This window comes from Diabrotica undecimpunctata, chromosome 9, assembly GCF_040954645.1.
Source record: "Diabrotica undecimpunctata isolate CICGRU chromosome 9, icDiaUnde3, whole genome shotgun sequence".
Classification (NCBI taxonomy): domain Eukaryota; kingdom Metazoa; phylum Arthropoda; class Insecta; order Coleoptera; family Chrysomelidae; genus Diabrotica; species Diabrotica undecimpunctata.
This window is the reverse complement of record NC_092811.1, coordinates 44,973,684-44,993,864: the sequence shown is the minus strand read 5'-3', so window position 1 is coordinate 44,993,864 and position 20,181 is coordinate 44,973,684. Positions and strand designations below refer to the sequence as shown.

The 20,181-nt window shown below is 32.1% G+C and overlaps 2 protein-coding genes across 2 annotated transcripts in view; one reads left to right on the top strand and one right to left on the bottom strand.

Annotated features, from left to right (window-relative positions):
- The window catches only part of LOC140450061 (proton-coupled amino acid transporter-like protein pathetic), a 527,271-nt gene extending 512,593 nt beyond the window's left edge, over positions 1–14,678 (bottom strand). Inside the window, exon 1 of the mRNA XM_072543492.1 lies at positions 14,459–14,678. The gene's annotated coding sequence lies outside the window, so the exon portion shown is untranslated. The remainder of the gene's footprint in view (positions 1–14,458) is intronic.
- LOC140450060 (glucose dehydrogenase [FAD, quinone]-like) overlaps positions 1–20,181 on the top strand; it is a 367,487-nt gene that overhangs the window by 227,982 nt on the left and 119,324 nt on the right. The gene's annotated exons all lie outside the window — the stretch shown is intronic.

Below are 20,181 nucleotides of genomic sequence, written 5' to 3'. Positions count from 1 at the left end.
TCATAAATCGTCGTCATTTTCACAATTTATTTTATATTCACTTGTATTATTATTATAAGTCTAATTTATGTTCGATCTCACTCTGACACCATTTGTTGTGGATTTATTAAAAGGTTCAATATTTATAACACTTACGGATTTAATTTATTTCTTTATTTATATTAACTTATCTGACAAATTTATATATATCCGTACGTTACAAATTCGCGAGCGCGCGTTCAGAATTAACTGCCCTCCATATAAAAATGTTGTATTTATATACGAAATCCTGATATACTAGAACAGCATCGAAAGATCGAGAAGCTTAGCCGGCTCATTCACCATAATTTTGGTTCTGGACTTCCACCGAAATTTCTACAATAAAACAGAATAATTAGTCATAAAAGTTAGGCCAGTATATTTATCGTAACAATATATTCAATACAATATACAGTATTGGTATAATACCTCAAGAATGGTTGCTGTCTACGTTTGTCACCATACCAAAGAAAACTAAGGCAATGCAATGTTCAGATCATCGAACAATCTTCTTGATGAGTCATCTGCTTAAAATATTTCTTAGAGCCATCCATAATCGAATCTATCAAAAGTTAGATATCGATATTAACGATACACAGATGGGATTCAGAAAAGGATTAGGTATAAGAGAAGCTCTCTTTGCCTTAAACGTCCTAACACAGAGATGTCTAGATGTTAACCAAGAGGTAGACGCCTGCTTTATAGACTTTGAAAAGGCCTTTGACAAAGTACGCCACAACATATTCAAAGAAATCCTGGAGGGTAAGAACATCGACACCAGAGACATACAAATAATATTAAATCTTTATTGGAATCAGCGAGCTCATATAAAAATAGAAGACCAAACATCGGACGAAATAGAAATACATAGAGAAGTACAACAGGGTTGTATATTGTCACCGCTCTTGTTTAATATCTACAGCGAACAAATATGCCAAGAAGCTCTCTTACATGTAAACGAAGGGATAATAGTCAATGGAGAAGTTATCAATAACATTCGATATGCTGACGATACTGTGATAATGGCAACAACAGCGGAAGAACTACAACATCTAGTTGAAATTATGAATGAGATATGTAATAACTACGGCATAAGGATAATATCGCAATACAATATACGGCATATATTGCAATAAACGGTACCCAACTCGAAAAAGTAAACGAATAAAAATACTTAAAAAACCCTCATCAATGAAACAGGTGACCAAAATCACGAGATAAAAAAAACGTATTGAAATTGCCAGGTCTACCTTTATAAAAATGAAAAAATTATTTTGTATTAGTATTCAGCTACGAACTAGAATGTTAAAATGCTATGTATTCAGTACTTTGCTTTACGGTGTTGAGGCATGGACTCTTAAACAGCAGAATGTTAAAAATCTCGAAAGCTTTGAGATGTAGTGCTACCGCCGTATACTAAAAATAAGTTGGGTAGATAAAATTACAAATGAAGAGGTAATACGCAGAATAAATAACGATCCAGATGTTATACTGAATATAAAAAAGAGAAAACTTGAATACTTTGGCCACCTGATGAGAGGACAAAAGTACACATTCCTACAAAATATAATGCAAGGAAAAATCCAAGGACGCAGAAATCCAGGCCGTAGACGAATGTCCTGGATGAGAAATTTAAGAGAGTGGTTTGGCTGTACCACTAACGAATTATTCAAAACAGCAGTAAATAAAATTAGAATCGCCCTAATGATATCCAATCTCCGATAGGAGAGGCACTCAAAGAAGAAGAAGAAGAAGGTCTCCTCAGAGCAGTATAGCCACTGCTCTGAATCAAAACAAAAATCTTTCCCGTCCTAGACCAAGAGTTATCAAAATAACTATTTTCGGAAATATGTATCGAAACAAAAATGCCCTGTATCGAAAAAAAAATCTACCGTCATTATGTTTTATTACTAGAAACTGAATTCACTACGAATTTTGACCATGATGAACGGCAGGTGGAATGCAATTTTTAGATTTCCTTGCCGAGTAATTTATCAAGCTGTTTGCTTTGCAAGTTTTAGAAGGCACAGTGGTACAAATTTGAATTCGGTTTCGCCAGGTAGAAATCGTTTGATTTCTCTTTTTGTTTTTAGATGGCATAGTTACGTCCGTAAATAGTTATTTTGATAACTATTGGTCTAGGACGGGAAAAATTTTTGTTTTGATTCAGATCAGTGGCTAAACTGCTCTGAGGAGACCTAAAGAGGTCGAAATACGTATAATCGGCTTGTCGCTGCCCTGTATCGAAACAAAAATCTAATACCGTCATTATGTTTTAAAATAGAAAAATTAATTTTTTAAATAATGTAACAAGAAGAATATGTGTGAACACGCCTTAAACTACCAATTGACGGTTCGACAGTTAAGTCAAACTAATTAAAAAGAAGAGGAGAACAATGTAGTCATGGTAATGAATTTTATTTTAATTTTACCGCTTAGTCAGCTTTTGTTGGTTACTATGTATTTTTTGAATAAGTGAATGCTCAATTTTGTTAATTACACTTGCACATTAAATAATAGTTTATTTCCCAAAGTTTATTAACCATTATCATAGAATGTTTATTTCTAGCTAAGTTTCAATAATGAAACTTAATTACGTTTATCTGCAAAAAGGACAACTTTATTAATAGTTCTACAATATTAAATTAAAATTACATTACCTTAACAACAAATTAAGTTATTAACGAATTAATTACATTAACATCTGAAGCTTTTAACTAGTATTAAAAATAAACTGACGTTTCTTATGGCAGTACTGAAAATTAATAATGACAAGACTGACTGTCACTGTCAATAGAAGACTTTAACTATCTTACTAATAAAACACTCGTATTCTAAGGTTATTCCGTATTTATACCTACAATAGTTATTCTAAGTATAAGGTAAATATAATACTAAAATAATTTGTTACAAATAAACTCGGTATATGTTAGTTATAGTAGACTTCGGCAAATATGCAAATAAAAATGTAGAAAATATGCGCATAAATATGCACGTGTTTACCCGAAAATATGCAAATATTTTACAAAATATGCATACAAATAAATAAAAAAATCGTAAAATAGTAACAATTTTATTTAAAAAAAAAGTGTACATAACTAAATATTTCCTACTATTCATTAAGATTTACATTTATTTTAAGTAACTACATCATTTTTAAGTATGAATAAACTTATTTAGAATTATGGTAACAATAAATGACCAAGTGGTGTTCAAAATTTTCTAACAAAAACTTGTGGCTTCTGTGTGAGTACATATATTTATATATGGAAAAACTTCGTTCAACATCAACTGATGTAACGGGAGCATTTTTCAAACTAACCAAAACATTTGGTTCTAAATTAATTGTTTCCGAAATATTTCCAGCTAGAACACTGACTACTTCAGAAAGAATATGGTAACCTTTATTTTTTTCCATAGTAGCTTCAAATTTTTTTAAAATATCTTTTCCAATATTACCTCTAACGTTCCGACAACATGACGCAAATTCTTTTATTAATGCTGTACTTTCGAACAATGACAGTTTTGGTGATTCTAACTGAGTAATTGTTTTTTGAACAAAACTAAAATTTGATTTTATAAATGAAAGTTCTTGTTGAAGCAAGTTACTCTGAAAAGTTTGTTTAGAATCCAAAAGAGATTGGGAACTTTCATCTGTTAACGTATCAATTATGTTCTTTATTTTAACAAAATGATCTGCATAAAAATTAGCTGCTTCTAACCATGTTCCCCATCGCGTTAAAATAGGTTGTGGTGGAAGAGGAATGTTAGGTAGCATTTCTTTATAAAGTTGAATTCTTATAGGAGATTTAAGAAATACTTTTTTGACACTGGATATCATGGTATTTACAAGAGGAAACTTTTTTCGTATTTCCTCTGCAACTCTGTTTAATCCATGCGCTACACAAGTAACATCTATTAAATCTGGGAAAAATATTTTTAAATTTTGTCCTGCTTTCACCATATAAGGAGCAGCATCCGATAAAATAAGCAGTAATTTATTAGAAGGAATAGTTGTCGGAAGAAAAAAAGTTGCTAATGTTTCTTGTATAAAACGCGAAATTGTTAAAGCATTTGTTTTCTTAAGTTGCTGGCATGAAATAAGATGAGATTTTGGTAAGGTATCTTCTTTAAGAACACCAATCAATAAATGAGCAATATACTTTCCTGAGGAATCAGTGGTTTCGTCTACAGATATGTAAAAATAATTATCTGCAATTTCTTCCTTAATATTAATTAACACCGACGAGTATAGCCCGTTCACATTATTTCTTCTTAGAGACCGATCACTTGGAACATTAAGTTTGCAATATTTTTTTAGAAACGAACTAAAATTTACATTTGCTAATTTTGAAAGCGGTATGTTTGCAGACACTAATGCGCGACACAAGTCTTCATTAAAAGTTTCTTGCTCATCTAATTTTTTTGAAGTAGGTTGGAAACATTTAGCCATTGAAGTTTGATGTTTTCCTCCTATTTTTCCTTTTTTTGCAATGTGTGAAGCAGTTCTCACATGTTGGTCTATCTGAAATTTCTTCTCACATGCTATCTATAAATAAAAATAAAAACCTTTATTTTAACCCAACCTTTAAAATATAAAAATATACAAGGTGTTTTTGGTTAATCAAATAACTGGTTTGGAAAAAAAACACTCGCTAAGTGTTTTAAATGCAGTATTAATCCACAAATTAGTTTTTGTTACTAACCATTAGTACATCATATAACTTATTTTAAAATTCAACAAAAGTTTTTTTTTTGTTAATTCAATTACAATAAAAATAATTGTGTTTTAGAATAGCTGACTTCATAAAAAAAAGTAAAGGTGAAAAAATTTTCTAAATACACACCATTGTATTGTACCATGGACAATTTTTTCTCACTAAAGGAAGCTATTTTTCATTTAAAAACAACCTACGAGTACTAAATTTCAAGTAAATACGTTTATTGGTTTTAAAGTTATTGTTGTTATTAACTAAAAGAATTTAATTTTTTTTAATTTTAACACCCTGTATCTCGAAAAGTAAATAAGCTTGACCACTCATTAACTATATCGTTTTGTTCAATTTTTCGAGAAGTATCTACAGTCAAACGTTGTAAGTGTCATTTGGAAACACCCTGTATGTATGAAATATTAGATATTTAATAGAAAATATTAGATACAATTTTGCCACAGACTGAACAGTAGATTTTTCCCATATCCATAGACAGCTCTTTATAAGGTTTAATCCAAGTTGAAGCACTGGTTGTTTTAGGCATTATAAAATCACAATCTTCCTTTTTGTTACGCACAACGAGTGTTTACGCTTTGAATATCAAAACAAAAATGATTTACAAATCTGAGCATCAAATTAGAAATGTTTAGGTACCTAATTCAATAAACTGGGAGATTTTGGAAAATCCCTAAATTAGGAACAAAACTATTAGCCGTTTACCTGCTGTTAAGATACAATAAATTGTAGATAGATTTGGGGATTAGATCATAAAATGCAAATGAGCGAACCCTTAGCGATTATCCAATAACTGAATGCCTCAGTGACCGAGACTTTCTAAGAATGTTGAGGGCTACTTAAATTGATCTTCTTTGAAATTGTAAATTGTACCTGTAGAGATTACGTACTTAGATCATTTCTTGATTAAAATGACTACAAAATTTTATACAAGAATTGAAATAAATTGGTATGTTTAAAAATTTTCAAATACAGTATAAAAATCTGAACTTTTATGCACTTTATGCAAACTTTTATACAAATATGCCAAAATATGAAATATTTGCATAAAATATGCACAATATGCAAAATATGGAATATGTATATTTGCCGAAGTCTAGTTATAAGTATTCCCAATTTATTCCGAAATAATAGTTTGGCAATGTCGCAATCTTTTGCACAAATACATAGAACAACGAGATATTGAGTGAAATATGTCAATTTTGATTTTTATTTGAAACTGACAATGACAACTGTCACCAAATATATCTTTATTTGTTATCTTATATGTTGAGTTTGAGTATTTTAAAATTACAAAAAACCTTACACCATCTTTAGAAAACCGATATTTTATTCTAAATTCTCTATCAGTGAATTTTGAAAAGGGATTTATTCTTTCTTTAAAAGTTTTTCTTTTTCGTGTATTTTCCATCATGTAAATAAATTATCAACTTCCTCGACAGCCGCGACAACACCTCTTAAATACATTTTTTTATATTTATATTATATAGCTACTCACAAAACAATACAAAAAATAATATATTCTTGTCACTGATGACTATGACATTCATAAAATAGGTTATACTAGATTTAACAAGGGCGTGGGTCAGTATAATCCTGGAATAAATTCTTATATCAAGTATAACCTATATCTAAGTTATTCCGTGTTTATTGGTAGTGATTTTGCCTATACCTGATTTATTCTGAGTATAAGTTTTATTCTTGGTTTATTAGTTATGCTGTAAGTATTTTAACAGTGACAAAATTATGTTAAGAGGTAACAAACTATAAAAACCTAAATTACACAAATTAATGAAAAGCAAGCAAAAATTCTATTTTTTACATCTCCCCCCTTTTAAAGATTTGACTGTTTTCCTATTCCCAGTGTCAACTTCGTAGATTAAATTGGAAATCTTGTTTAAATTTTTGTATGGTCCAACTTTTAGTTCATCTAACTTCTTTGTGTTTAAGTGGTTTCCGTTCTCTACATATACTAAATCTTCAACATTAAATTTAATTTCCTTTCTATGTATATCAAACCACTTTTTATTATAATTGTGGAAATTTTTGTATTTTCCAAAGCAATTTTTAGGACTCTTTCGAGATCTGCCTGTGTATCAATAGACTTCATTTGTCTGTTTTCAGTCCACTCTGTTTTCTTATTACTTTCAATTAGTTTGCATCTTATTTTACCGATGTTGATCATTGATACCATTTGAAAATGCAAATATCATTTTAATTTTCTTGTTAGAAAATCTTTGAATTCTTTGGCATTTATTTGTTGGTGTAAATATTTATTTGTTGATCGAGATCTTCCAAAACCACCAATGATATCGATCGAAACAATTTCAAATGGATATGTCTCTGATCCCAACTGTGACATTTAACCATATGTAGATTTCCTTCTTTATTTGTTATTTTATGCAGATATCATAATAATTGTAACTCATTTTCTTAAAGTTAGTAGTCATATTTTGGGCTGTGTAAAATGGTGTTATTTTATTTAACATCTGTGTTTTTCCTAAGTAGCAGTAAGTATCGTGTACCTTTTTAATTGGGACTTATTTAAGTGTTCTGGTAAAATAAGTTTGTGTTTTTAATAAACGTGTATTAATTAGTAGTATTTTGTAGATCAATATTTGAGCGTTGATCATTTTTTATATCTTCCAGATTAATTCAGTTTAATAATTTTAATATTTTATCTGTATTTTCTTGAGATTCTAGAACTGGATTTCTGCTTAAACAGTCTGCTTCTTGGTTATATTTTTCTGGACTATACTTTACTTTATCATAAAAATCTTACTACCTCATAAAAATATTTATAAAGGAACCTGGATAATACCTGGTACTAATAAATTTAATAAAATTGATCACATATTATTATCTAAGCGGTGGGCAACCTCCGTAACGGATGTTAGAACTTATAGAGGCGCAAATTGCGATTCGGACCATTTCTTGATTATATCGAAGATAAAACAAAGAATATCAATGGTAAGAAAAGAGAAAGGCGCCAAACAAAGACAATGGAACACATATATCTTTAAAAATCCTAAAAAGAAGAATGACTACCAGCAGAAAATAAAAGTAATATCAAATAAAAGAGGAGAACAAAACAACATTGAAGAAGAATGGAATGATATTCAAACGACAATAACAAATATGGCAAAGGAAACATTAGGTGAAACCTCAAGCAAAAGAAACGCGGAATGGTTTGACCAAGGTTGCCAACAAGTAATAAATAGCAAAAATATAGCTAGACAGAAATGTCTACAAAGGGATTCCCGATTGAATAGAAGGGCATATAAAGAACTCAGAAAAGATGCAAAGAAAATATGTAGAAGGAAAAAGAGAAAAATACAACAAATTACAGATTAAAATAACAGAAGAGAGACTAGAAAATTTTACAAGGAAACCAAGCAATACACCCAAGGATACATGACAAGATCAACAGTTTGCAAGGACAAAAATGGGACAATTATCAGCGAGAAAGAGGAAATAATGAAAAGACGGAAGGAGGATTTTAGGAGCTTAAACCCAGAAAATAACAAAACGAAGCTGAAAAAATAATTCACAATATAGCAAAACAACTGATTGAGCAACCAACATTGGAAGAAACGATAAACGTCATAAAACACCTAAAAAATAACAAAGCACCTGGCACAGATGGAATAACTGCAGAACTGATAAAGAATGGTAGACATGCGCTATGGAGGCGTATCCATAAACTAATCGACCGCATATGGACACTAGAAGTCATCACAGAAGATTGGAAAGTAGGAATCATACTTCCTATGTACAAAGTTGGAGACAAACGACTCTGCAAAAATTATAGGGGCATAACAGTTTTAAATGTCGTCTACAAAATATTATCAGGAATTATATACAGCCGCCTGGAATCGTTTTAGGAGAAGATGATTGGTGAATACTAATGTGGCTTCAAACCAAAGAGGTCAACTATAGACCAAATACATATGTTAAGAGGTATACATGAAAAATATGTTGAATATAACATACCTATTTACAACTTGTATATCGATTTCAAACAGGCGTTTGACAGAGTAGTAGACAAAAGATGTTAAAGCAACTGTCTATGTTAGAGATACCTAATAAGTTGGTTAAACTTATACAAATTACTCTGGAGGGTTCCAAAGCCATGGTGAGAATGGATGGAGATATGACGCAGGCCTTTGATATTGAAAATGGAGTTAGACAATGTGATGCCTTATGAACAACACTTTTTAATCTAACTTTAGAAGCTGTTGTTAGAAAACTAGATATAAACGGCTGTACTAATACAAGATCAATGCAAATATGTGCATATGCGGATGATGTTGCCATAATAAGCCGCAACAAAAGGGTATTAAGCGAAAAAATTATAGAACTGAAACGAGACGCTGCTACGTTTGGTCTGTATATAAATGAAAGCAAAACAAAATATATGGAGTGCACAAAATCGAATCAACATGAGAATCTGAAGGTAAACAACCATATCTACAAACATGCCTCCACGTTGCCCTACCTAGGCTCAATAATAAATGACAACAACAACATCAGTCAAGAAATACAAGCACGGATTCTTAGCGGTAATAAGTGCTTTTATGCATACAAAGACTTAATGAAAAGAAAGTTACTGAATCATGAGTCTAAGCTTAGAATTTACAAAACAGTAATTAGACCAGTAGTCACATATGGATGTGAAACGTGGACCCTCTCAACCACTGATGAAAATCAACTGAGAATATTTGAGCGCAAAATACTATGGAAGATATTTGGACCAACCCAATGCAGCGATGGGTCGTGGAGAATTAACATGAACCACGAGCTTGATGAACTAATGCAGAGCGCAGATATTGTTAGATTTGCAAAGTCACAAAGACTAAACTGGTTTGGTCACCTAGAAAAAATGCCAGATAATCGAGCTGTAAAAGTGGTTCAGAGATGGAAGCCCCAAGGAAACAGAACAAGAAGAAGGCCCCGAAAAAGATGGATAGGCGACGTAGAGAGGGATCTTAAAACCATGAACATCAGGCAGTGGCGAAGGAAAGTATCCGGCAGGGCAAAATGGAAGAACATTGTTAAGCAGGCCAAGACTCACAAAGGGTTTTAGCGCCATTAGAAGAAGAAGTAGAATGTTAAGTCTTCCTAATCAGTTGTAGCTTTTATGTATAAATTTTTTAAAGGTTTGTGATCTGAATCCACTAAGAACTCTTTTCCAAGAAGTAAATGTTGCCAATACTTTAGAGCTTTAATTATAGCTAAACATTCTATGAATGTTGCCTTTTTTTTTACTTTCTGTTTATTTTTTAAAAAATGGGCTTACCATATTCATTTTTATTATTTTGTTATACAGCTCCTACTCCTTAGATGGGGCGTCTATATATATATACATAATACTCAAGGAGGGAGAAGTGGGGAAAAAAAGAAGAGGACGTCCAAAGAAGAAATGGTTGGAAGCAGTAAAGCAAGACTTGTCAAAAGTTTTTAGAAGCCAGGGATCTACAAGACCTGTAGCGCTGTTATCGGTAAATCGGAGTTAAAAATTATCAAAATTGGTTTCAAGCAAAGTAATGACTTTTTGACATTCATTCGAACATCATGAATTCCTTTTCTTTTCTGAATATTTTCTTAATAAGTTGTGTAGTGGATCTAAAATGATTAAATGATTAAAATATATTGAACCAACCTATGATAATAATTTATTTTTCTCAAGAGTTGACGTACATTCTTTCTTGTTTGTGGAATAGGAAACTTTTTCGCGGTAATCAGATAATCTTCTACAGGTTTGATGGAATTATTTTTATTATGTGACCTTTTTTTTCATGCTTTGTGAAGCATTTTTTCGCGAAAGTGCATTTAGAAAATTTTGGTCTGAATCCTTCATTTTCTGTTGCTTCTAGTAATTTTAATAAATGCATTATATGTTCATCAAAGCTTTTGGAAAAAATTGAGATGTCATCTATATAATTTACTGTAAAGTCTGAAAGAGTATGTTTGCTTATAATGCTACTTAAAATCCCTTGAAAAATTGCCGAAGCCATCATTTAAACCAAATTTGAGGCAAGTCCATTAAAAATGGCTATCTTGTTTTATAAATGCTGTTTTTTTCTTATCTTATATTCTCAGAGGAACAGTATTTACAATTGCCAGTTTTTACCATTAAGTCCTCAATCAATATGAAAGGTTGTGACTGTGGGATAACAATTTAATTAAGTTCCCTAAAATCTATCTCAAGTTTTATTTTTATCGCTTGTGATATTTCACTCTGCTATTTGATTTCTTATCTATTTTCTGTATTTAATGGTATACCCGTATGGTCTTTTGGAGCAGTACTTATCTACCATTAAGTTAATATGAGCTTCGTAATTCCTTACAGTGCCTACATCATATCTGTCTTTAGAAAATACTGATTTATATTTGTTAAACAATTCCTTAACTTCTGATTGTTGATTTAAATATAAATGATTAATTCTTATTTCAAAATTGTTTATATTTATACTCTAACTCTAACTAAATAAAAATTACTTGATATTTGTATACTTTATTATTTTTTTCTTTTGAGGCATTTGAATATATGGAAACCTGGAAACTCAGGAATATTGACGTTATCTACAATTGATGTATTCTCAATTTTTTAGTGTTGTTGTATTGAGTGATCCTTAAATCTTCGTTTTGAATTAATTTAAAACTCTTGAAATTTTTAGTATCTACAGTAAATACATCAAGTTCTTTACAATCTCATAGATTTTTATCTTTACTATACCTTTTGTTTTTTTACACAAATAATTGCGCAAAAGTTTATTATTTGAAGGTCACCTCTTTCTGATCTTTTATCTCTAATTTTGCATTGATCAATGACACATTTGCTCCCAAGTCCCGAGTCTGAAAAGTTCATGGTAGTTACAAAAGCACACAACATCGAAGTTAAGCTCGTACTAGATAAAACAGAAATTGAACAAATATCTTCATACAAATACCTTGGAGCATGGATCACAAAAAATACTGATGAAACACAAGAAATAAGATACCGCATTGAAATTGCACGGTAAAATTTTACAGAATGAGAAAACTTTTCTGTAATCGCAATATCAATATAACGCTAACGATAAGAATGATTCAATGTTATATTTTCTTCACCTTTTGGATGGGGTTGAGGCCTAAACAATCAAACAATCCAACATTAAAAACCTTGAAGCATTCGAAATGTGGTGTTACCGATATATTCTGAAAATATCATGAATGGATCTTAACGCAAACGCACAAGTTCTGGAACAACTACAAAAAAAATTCCAAGTTTTAAATTTAAATCTTAAATAAAAATCAGAAAGTTGTAATACTTATAATATATGGCAAACTCAAAGGCAGAAGAAGCGTAGAAAGACATACAATCTCGTGGCTGTGCAATCTATACAGATATAAGGCAAGGTTACTGAAAGAAAGAACACTGGCAACGCTAAGAGCCACTGAATTGGATTTTTGGGGAAGAGCAGCAGGAAACAAGCAAAGCAAAGGAAGATCTAGAAGAGAAATGATTAACAATGAACGTATACATATGGGAATCAAACGGACAATCACAGATGACTTATCAACAAAACAACTTATCTGGTTCGGACATATACGAAGAACGGATTAACAAAGAAAATCAAAAGGAATACTAAAATTGCAACCAGTAGGAAAGAGGTAAACTGTAAAGACAAAGTGCTGAGAGAAGGAAACATGAAAGAGGACCTATCGAACAACCGGACGAAGTGGCGCTTGGAAGTCGGAAAACGGCGGACAACGTTATAAACCGACATGTAGTAGTAGTCGTAAGTGACAGATGAACAAAAATAACTTTATAGACCCTCATTTTTTACGATTTTCCATGCCTTTTTAGTAAAAATGTGTCACTTTGCCAAATAACTTACCAGTGTTCACCTTTAGTATTTAAAATCAAATAGTGATCTTTTCTTCTCTGCAGGAGAAGATAATATTACCACAGATATGATATTAGAAGGAGGTAAGGAACTAATTGCAATTGTAACTAAGCTTGTGGACAGTTGTTTACATCAGGGCAAAGTCCCTAAGAGCTGGAACAACTCTAAAGTAAGAAACTTTAGCTGAAACAACTCGAAAATTGGAAAACTACAGACCCATCAGCATACTGTCACACCTGTTTAAAATACTCACCAAAGTCATAACTACTCGACTAACAAGGAAATTAGACGAATACCAACCATATGAACAGGCAGGTTTTAGAAAAGGCTATTCAACTTCCGATCACCTGTTAACCACAAAAATATTAATAGAACAATGTAACGAATACAAGTTTCCAGTTTTAGTAGCATTTGTAGACTACGAAAAAGCTTTCGATACCATAGAACACACGGCCGTAATAAACGCAATGCAAAATTGTAGAATAGACAGCAGATATATTAACTTAATAAAAGAAACTATGAACCAAGCTACAGCTACATACTACCTAAATGAAAATGAACACACGAACCCTGTACCATTAAACAGGGGAGTCAAACAGGGAGATACTTTATCACCCAAACTGTTCACCTTACTTTTGGAGGACGTTTTTAAAAACCTAAATTGGAAATATAAGGGAATAAACATCAATGGCCGCTACCTCAGTAATCTACGATTTGCAGATGACATAATCTTGATAGCTACTGACCTACAAGAAATGCAAACCATGCTTTTAGAACTACATACTGAATCTTCTAAAATAGGACTGAAAATGAATTTAAACAAAACAAAAGTCATGCACTCCGAAGACACCGTGACAATAATAAATGATAAAGTTATAGAAAAAGTTGAAGAATATATATACTTAGGACAAAAAATAATACCAAATAGGGAAATTCAAACTGAAGAAATAAAAAGAAGAAGAAAGTTAGCTTGGGCAGCATTCGGTAAACTGAACTATATACTCAGAAATCAACAAATTCAATTACATCTTAGATCTAAAGTTTTTGATGCATGCATTATTCCGATATTAACTTATGCGGCACAAACATGGACAATCACAAAAAAGAATATGAATATACTTAGAGTCACTCAACACGCGATGGAAAGAGCAATGCTAGGTATATCACTTAAGGACAAGAAAACAAACACATGGATAAGACAGAAAATCAAAGTCACCGATGTGGTACAAAATTCATTAAAGTTGAAATGGGAATACGCTGGACATGTAGCTAGGAGCGATCTAAACAAATGGCACAGATCAATTTTAACCTGGAGACCATACCAACACAAAAGACCCAGAGGCAGACCTCCTATGAGATGGACAGATGATCTGAAAAGGACTGCCGGGAAAAATTGGCTACAAGTAGCGTACAATAAAAAACAATGGAAAGGAAGACTTGAAGAGGCTTATGTTCAGATGTGGACGTGAATGGCTAGACGAAAAAGAACAAGAAGAAGTGATCTTTTATTGTTTATATAATAAAAAATATCGTTTAATCATTTTGCATATTTTATTAATTACATATTGTTATCACCAAATTTATCAAAAGCAGCTATTAGATACCTGTATCTACGAGTGTTATTATAAAATCGTTATTTCCTTGGTCTAAATATCCTTTCATAATACGTTTTTTTTTAAATTACAAATTTGTAGGTGGACAAAAGTTTTCGAATTTGTCAAAATATTAAATTTTTAAAATTCCAATGACCACAAATTGTAACTGATAAAAATATTAAAAATTAGGTTATCTAATATTCAAGTGCATAAAAAAAAATCCTACCTTTAAGTTGAATTTTTGGTCGTTTTAGTACGCACTAGACACTGGGTTATTCCGGGTACCGGAACGATCACGATAAACAACTACTCGCAATGGGTCCTATTTCGGCGACTTAATCACAACGTCTGTCTATGTGGTGTGGAGTATAAAAACAAAACACTGCGAAATTTTTGCAGGTCAGTGAAACTACTGAGAAATCCCCATATGATGAAGGTTTTCAAACTTGTTTCGTATCGCGTCGAGTGAGTTTCCCAATAGTTGAATATGAAATGTCTTTGAATTACCAATTCGTAACAGTTTAAATGTCTATTATATTATTATCAAGGATTAGACCGACTCATGAGTTGAATACATTTTGTTTAATTAAGGCTAAACTTTTTTCCAGTTACACGCAGAAAAGAATGTTATACTTTTTTACATTTATCTTATCTATTGAAGTGTTAATATTGCAACAATATTATACAATATACAAGGTACATCATACTCAGAATAATTTATAATGTCGTCATCGTCGTCTTCTTCATGGATTAGGCCTTATGACTAAAGATCGGATTACAGACAAAATGCCTGTTTTTACCCATTTTGCCTATTCTACAGTAGTGCCAAAATTCTGGAAACTTTACAAAAGTCATTGTTTTTCCATTAACACATTAGCTGCCACCATAAGAGTGTTAGGTAAGTTTCCAGTTGCCAAAGTGAAAAATAATACAATATTTATTCATACAAATGGTTAATAATACGAACTTAATAATACTATACTTAATAATACTAATACAAAGTTAACACTCTTACAATTTTTTTTGAAAAAAATAGCAAAATCACAGGTGATCCAAATGGCACTGAAGTAACATACTACACACTAATGTGCCACTAGTATCACTGGTGATCGTGAACAACTTAATGCTTTTCAGTGAAACATGTCACTCAGTAAAATTTTAATGATAAATGACCAATGGGATCCTCAAGAAGAAATAAAATGCCGTACCGAACAAGCAAGACAAGCTTTTATCAAATTTAAACCACTACTATGTAACCGCAATCTTTCCTTCAATCTCCGCTACAGGATGGTTAAATGCTATGTATGTTCCATATTGTTATACGGCATAGAAACATGGACGTTAAGAGTACCTTCCATTAATAAGTTGGAGGCCTTCGAGACGTTGCAAAGAATGCTCCGCATACCATGGACAGATAGGGTGATAAACGAGGAAGTCTTAAGAAAGGCAAATACTGAGAGAGAACTACTCAATTTGATCAAGGTACAAAAAATTGGATACCTCGGTCATATTCCGAGAGGAAAAAAATACGCAATCCCTCAACTAATCATCCAGGGAAAGATTGAAGAGAGGAGTAGGTCGCAAACAAATGTCGTGGCTACAGAACATAAAGAACTGGACAGGCATAAATAACACTGGCGATTTTTCATTGCCGCAAAAGACAGACGTCTGGCCTTAAGATAATTCGCCAACTCACTATAGGTGCACGGCCCTATAAGAAGAAGAAGTAAAATTTTTCGCTAACATTACAAAATGTAGAAACAAGTTTGGGTTTCTTTTGAACTTTTTAACTGCCTTTTGTTGCAACTGTTTCAGTGAAACATTGGTAATAACATTTTCTATTCTTCCTATTATTTTTAGTTTTGGCGTCAATTGTAACAAGCATATGCTTTTCAGTAGAAATAGGTTTAGGCATCGGACTGTAATTGACTAAACAAAAGATTAGCATTTTCCGAAATGAGATAACTTGCTTTTTTGGTGTATTGACGAAATTATATATTATTAAACTATTGATGACAGCCGTATTCAATAAAACTACAATTGCACTTTATGGTACCAGCGAACAGTTTTTCTCAGAGGTGAGAAATAGCTTCAGAGTTGATCTGAGACGTCAACACCATCTTTTTCTTTGTTGTAGTCTATAATTACTTCAGGTTTAATTATATTTACACCATCTTTCTTATGTTTACCTGTCTCTTTCATGTAGATTCCATCTCTGGTCGTCAAGAAGAGGACATCAAGTTTATCGTACCATTTGTCTATTACAATGCCATCACGATGTTCCTTTTCAATTATCTTTCCTTTTTCTAACTTTGCGGAAAGTATATTTTCTGGAATATATTTTCTGTTTTTACGTAGTGTCCCTAATAAGTGACTATAAGCATCTAATAGCTCCTATTACAGCTAGCATTTACGCGGATGATATTGTTATTTACACCAAATCTAATAACCTAGCTTCAGCAACAAATATATTACAACTTATGTTAAATCGACTTCAAAATTGGGCATTACAAACCGGATTTAACTTTTCTACAGAAAAAACTCAATACGTAATTTTTAGTAAAAATAAGACTCACCATACAATTAATTTAACATTAAATGATTTACCTATAAAACAGTCAACAGAAGTAAGTTTTTTAGGCCTAACTTTCGATAAAAAATGAAATTGGAATGTGCATATTAATAAATTACAACAAGCATGCCAAAACCGGTTAAACATACTTAAAATATTATCAAATAAATTTTGGGGTGCCGACTGTAAAACATTAATTAACCTTTACAAATCACTTATTAGAAGTAAATTAGATTACGATTGCATATCTTACGGTGCTGCAAGCAAAACTGATTTAAAAAACTAAATAGCATACAATCTATAGCTTTGAGATTAGCACTGAGTGCCTTCAGAACTAGTGCTATTAGTAGCTTACAAGTTTTAGCGAGAGAACCACCTCTATATATTAGACGCCAACAACTATCCCTAAACTATATAGGGAAAATATCAGCACAGAAACAACATACAGTATTCTCCCAAATTTGCCATCCCAGTATTGGTTCTACAAAACCAACTAAAAATAGTACTCCCCTTATAGAACGAATAAAATCTTCTAACTTTGATATGGATAAGCTAAATCGATCTCTACAAGTTAGTATAAATTTTTCTCCATGGATAATCCAACCACTTACCATTGATTTAACCCTCACAAAATACCCCAAATCAACTACAAATCCGATTTTCATTAAACACTTGTACTCCGAAGTGATATCTCATTATCCTAATCATCTCCAAATTTTCAGTGATGCCTCTAAAGCTCATGACGGACATGCTGCTGCATAGTACTGTAAATACACTACTCACACTATATCCATACCTACAAACTGCAGCATCCTCACAGGCGAGACCACAGCCATTTTGGAAGCCTTAATTTTCTTCAAAACGCGTAGTGAGAATAAATGTGTCATCATCACTGACTCATTAAATGCTCTATTAGGTGTAAAACAAATATACCCTACAAATCCAATATTACGGGCTATAAAAAATGAGATAAATGTAATTCAATCAACTCGAAAAGAAGTAGCATTTATCTGTGTACCGTCGCATGTAGGAATAGCTGTAAATAAGAAAGTGGATAACCTAGTAAACACAAGTCGAATAAACTCACAATACACAACCAAATCAATAAATTACCCATATTCCGATCTCATAAACCTAATTAAAGACCACTGTATGAACATATGGCAAGACCACTGGAAAGACTCAGGAACCAAACTATGTGAGATTTATCCCTCTGTAAAGACCATCTTGAATAATCCATCCAATAGAAGGGATCAAGTAATAATTAACCGACTAAGAATTGGACACACTGCACTGACCCATAGATTATTAATCAACAAAGAACCTTCTCCAACCTGCAGAAACTGTTCTCTCCCATTGACGGTGAAGCATATTCTGATTGACTGCCAGTACCACGAAGAAATAAGAAGAAAATATGGAATCTCAGATGACATCAAAACCACTAACCATAAACACTGACCATGTAATAAATTATTTAAAAGATTTACGTTTATATACATCTATTTAATGTAAATAAAATGAACTCTTGTGTACGTTACTCCACTAATAACCCTGCGTGGTTGATGTAGATTACATGTTTTTTCTAAATAAAAAAGAAGCATCTAATAATTGTTTTGCTAAAGATACAGACGTGTAGTAATTATCGGTTATTACAACTCTTCCTTTTTGAAAATCTAGTATAATTTTTCCCGATAAATCCTGTCCTTTATTAGCCATTTTGCCGGTATACATAATCATTTTTAGAGTATAACCTGCAGGATTACATAACTTAAACAGTTTCAAGCCATAGTGGTGACGCTTTGAAGATGTACAGTTTAAAATCTTTGAAAAGTAGTCTTCCTTGAAAGGGAATACTTTCATCAAAAACTAGTATTCAGCCAGGATTACAATGTTGGGCAAAACGTAATTGTGTCATTTTAAATAATTTTCTAATTTTATGGCAACGATCGTTTGGTAAAGCAGCCGTGTTATCAACAAAATTTAAAAATCTCAAAAGTTGCTGAAATCTGTTTCTGCCCATTACATAAAGAAAGAAGAAGGATGATCTGCTATAACGTTGTGCATTTTTTATTGCGCAGCATTTCTGATAGTCTCCTCTATAAAAGTTGTAAAATTTCATCATCAATCAGTTTCCTGTATATATGAAAAGAAGTTAGTTGAGTTCTATTTGAGAATAACTGTTATCATAGACATGATTCATTACCAGGAAACTGTATATCCAGACGTAAATGAGTACAGTCAACTTTGTACCTTTCATCGTCTTATTTTGCTGGTCGTTAGATTCTATCGATTGTTGTGAATTTTTATCCAATAAGCTTAAATCACTGAATACCTTGAATCTTCTTTATTAGATTATTCATCGACACTTGGGTTGTATTCTGAACAGGATAACAAAAATTCATCAGAATCCTCCTTCTCTAACAATTGCAGCAACGCCGCATCTGTCAACTTTTTATTTTTATTTGGCGTACGCTGCGTTTATTTGTACTTGGTAAATTATTCATGATCTAATAACAAATTCCAATTAAAAAAAATAACTTTACTAACACGATTTTTCATTAATTAAATGTAAGCAAAAGCATTTGAGGTTATGTCAAATAAATACTGTAATATTTTGTTTATCCTTACAAATAATCCAACAACAAGATTTTAAAATAAATAAACTACATATATTTACTTCATATAGTTTCAAATTTATCAAAAAAAAACTGCTAATTCCGTAGAAAAACTTGATAATGAATGCCACTACTCGTTTTTACAACGCCTGATTCGCAACTGTCGTTACAAGCTATTTCCGACATTATTGCGCCTAACAAAAGAAAATAAGCAAGCTATGGGTTCCTAGTGGGCCACAGTAAAACCATTTGAGCGTTCCTATAGTGCCGACCGTTATATTAATTCTGAAAGTTAAATAATACGCACAAGTAACACCGGTGATCCTAATGGCACAATTGTAATGTGTTAGTTAGGATCGCCGGTAATCCTTGTGGCAGCCAACGTGTTAACATTCATCTTATGATTGTGATTTATATAGTTATTTCAATCCCAATTAACTTAATACAAACGTTAAGAAGACAAAGCTTATGATAATTAGCAAGAAAAGAATAACAGAAGGTCAACTCTACGTAAACCAATCCCCTGTAGAAAGAGTGACGCACTACAACTACCTTGGCACCATAATAAATGAAGAATGGACCAACAACCAGGAGATTAGAGCACGCATCGGAAAAGCTAGATCCACCTTCAATCGGATGGGGGCCTTCTTCAAGAGTCACAAACTCTCCCTTGATACAAAAGTAAGAATGCTGGAATGCTACGTCTTCTCTGTCCTTTTTTATGGTGTTGAATCGTGGACCTTAAACGAAGATATGTGCAGA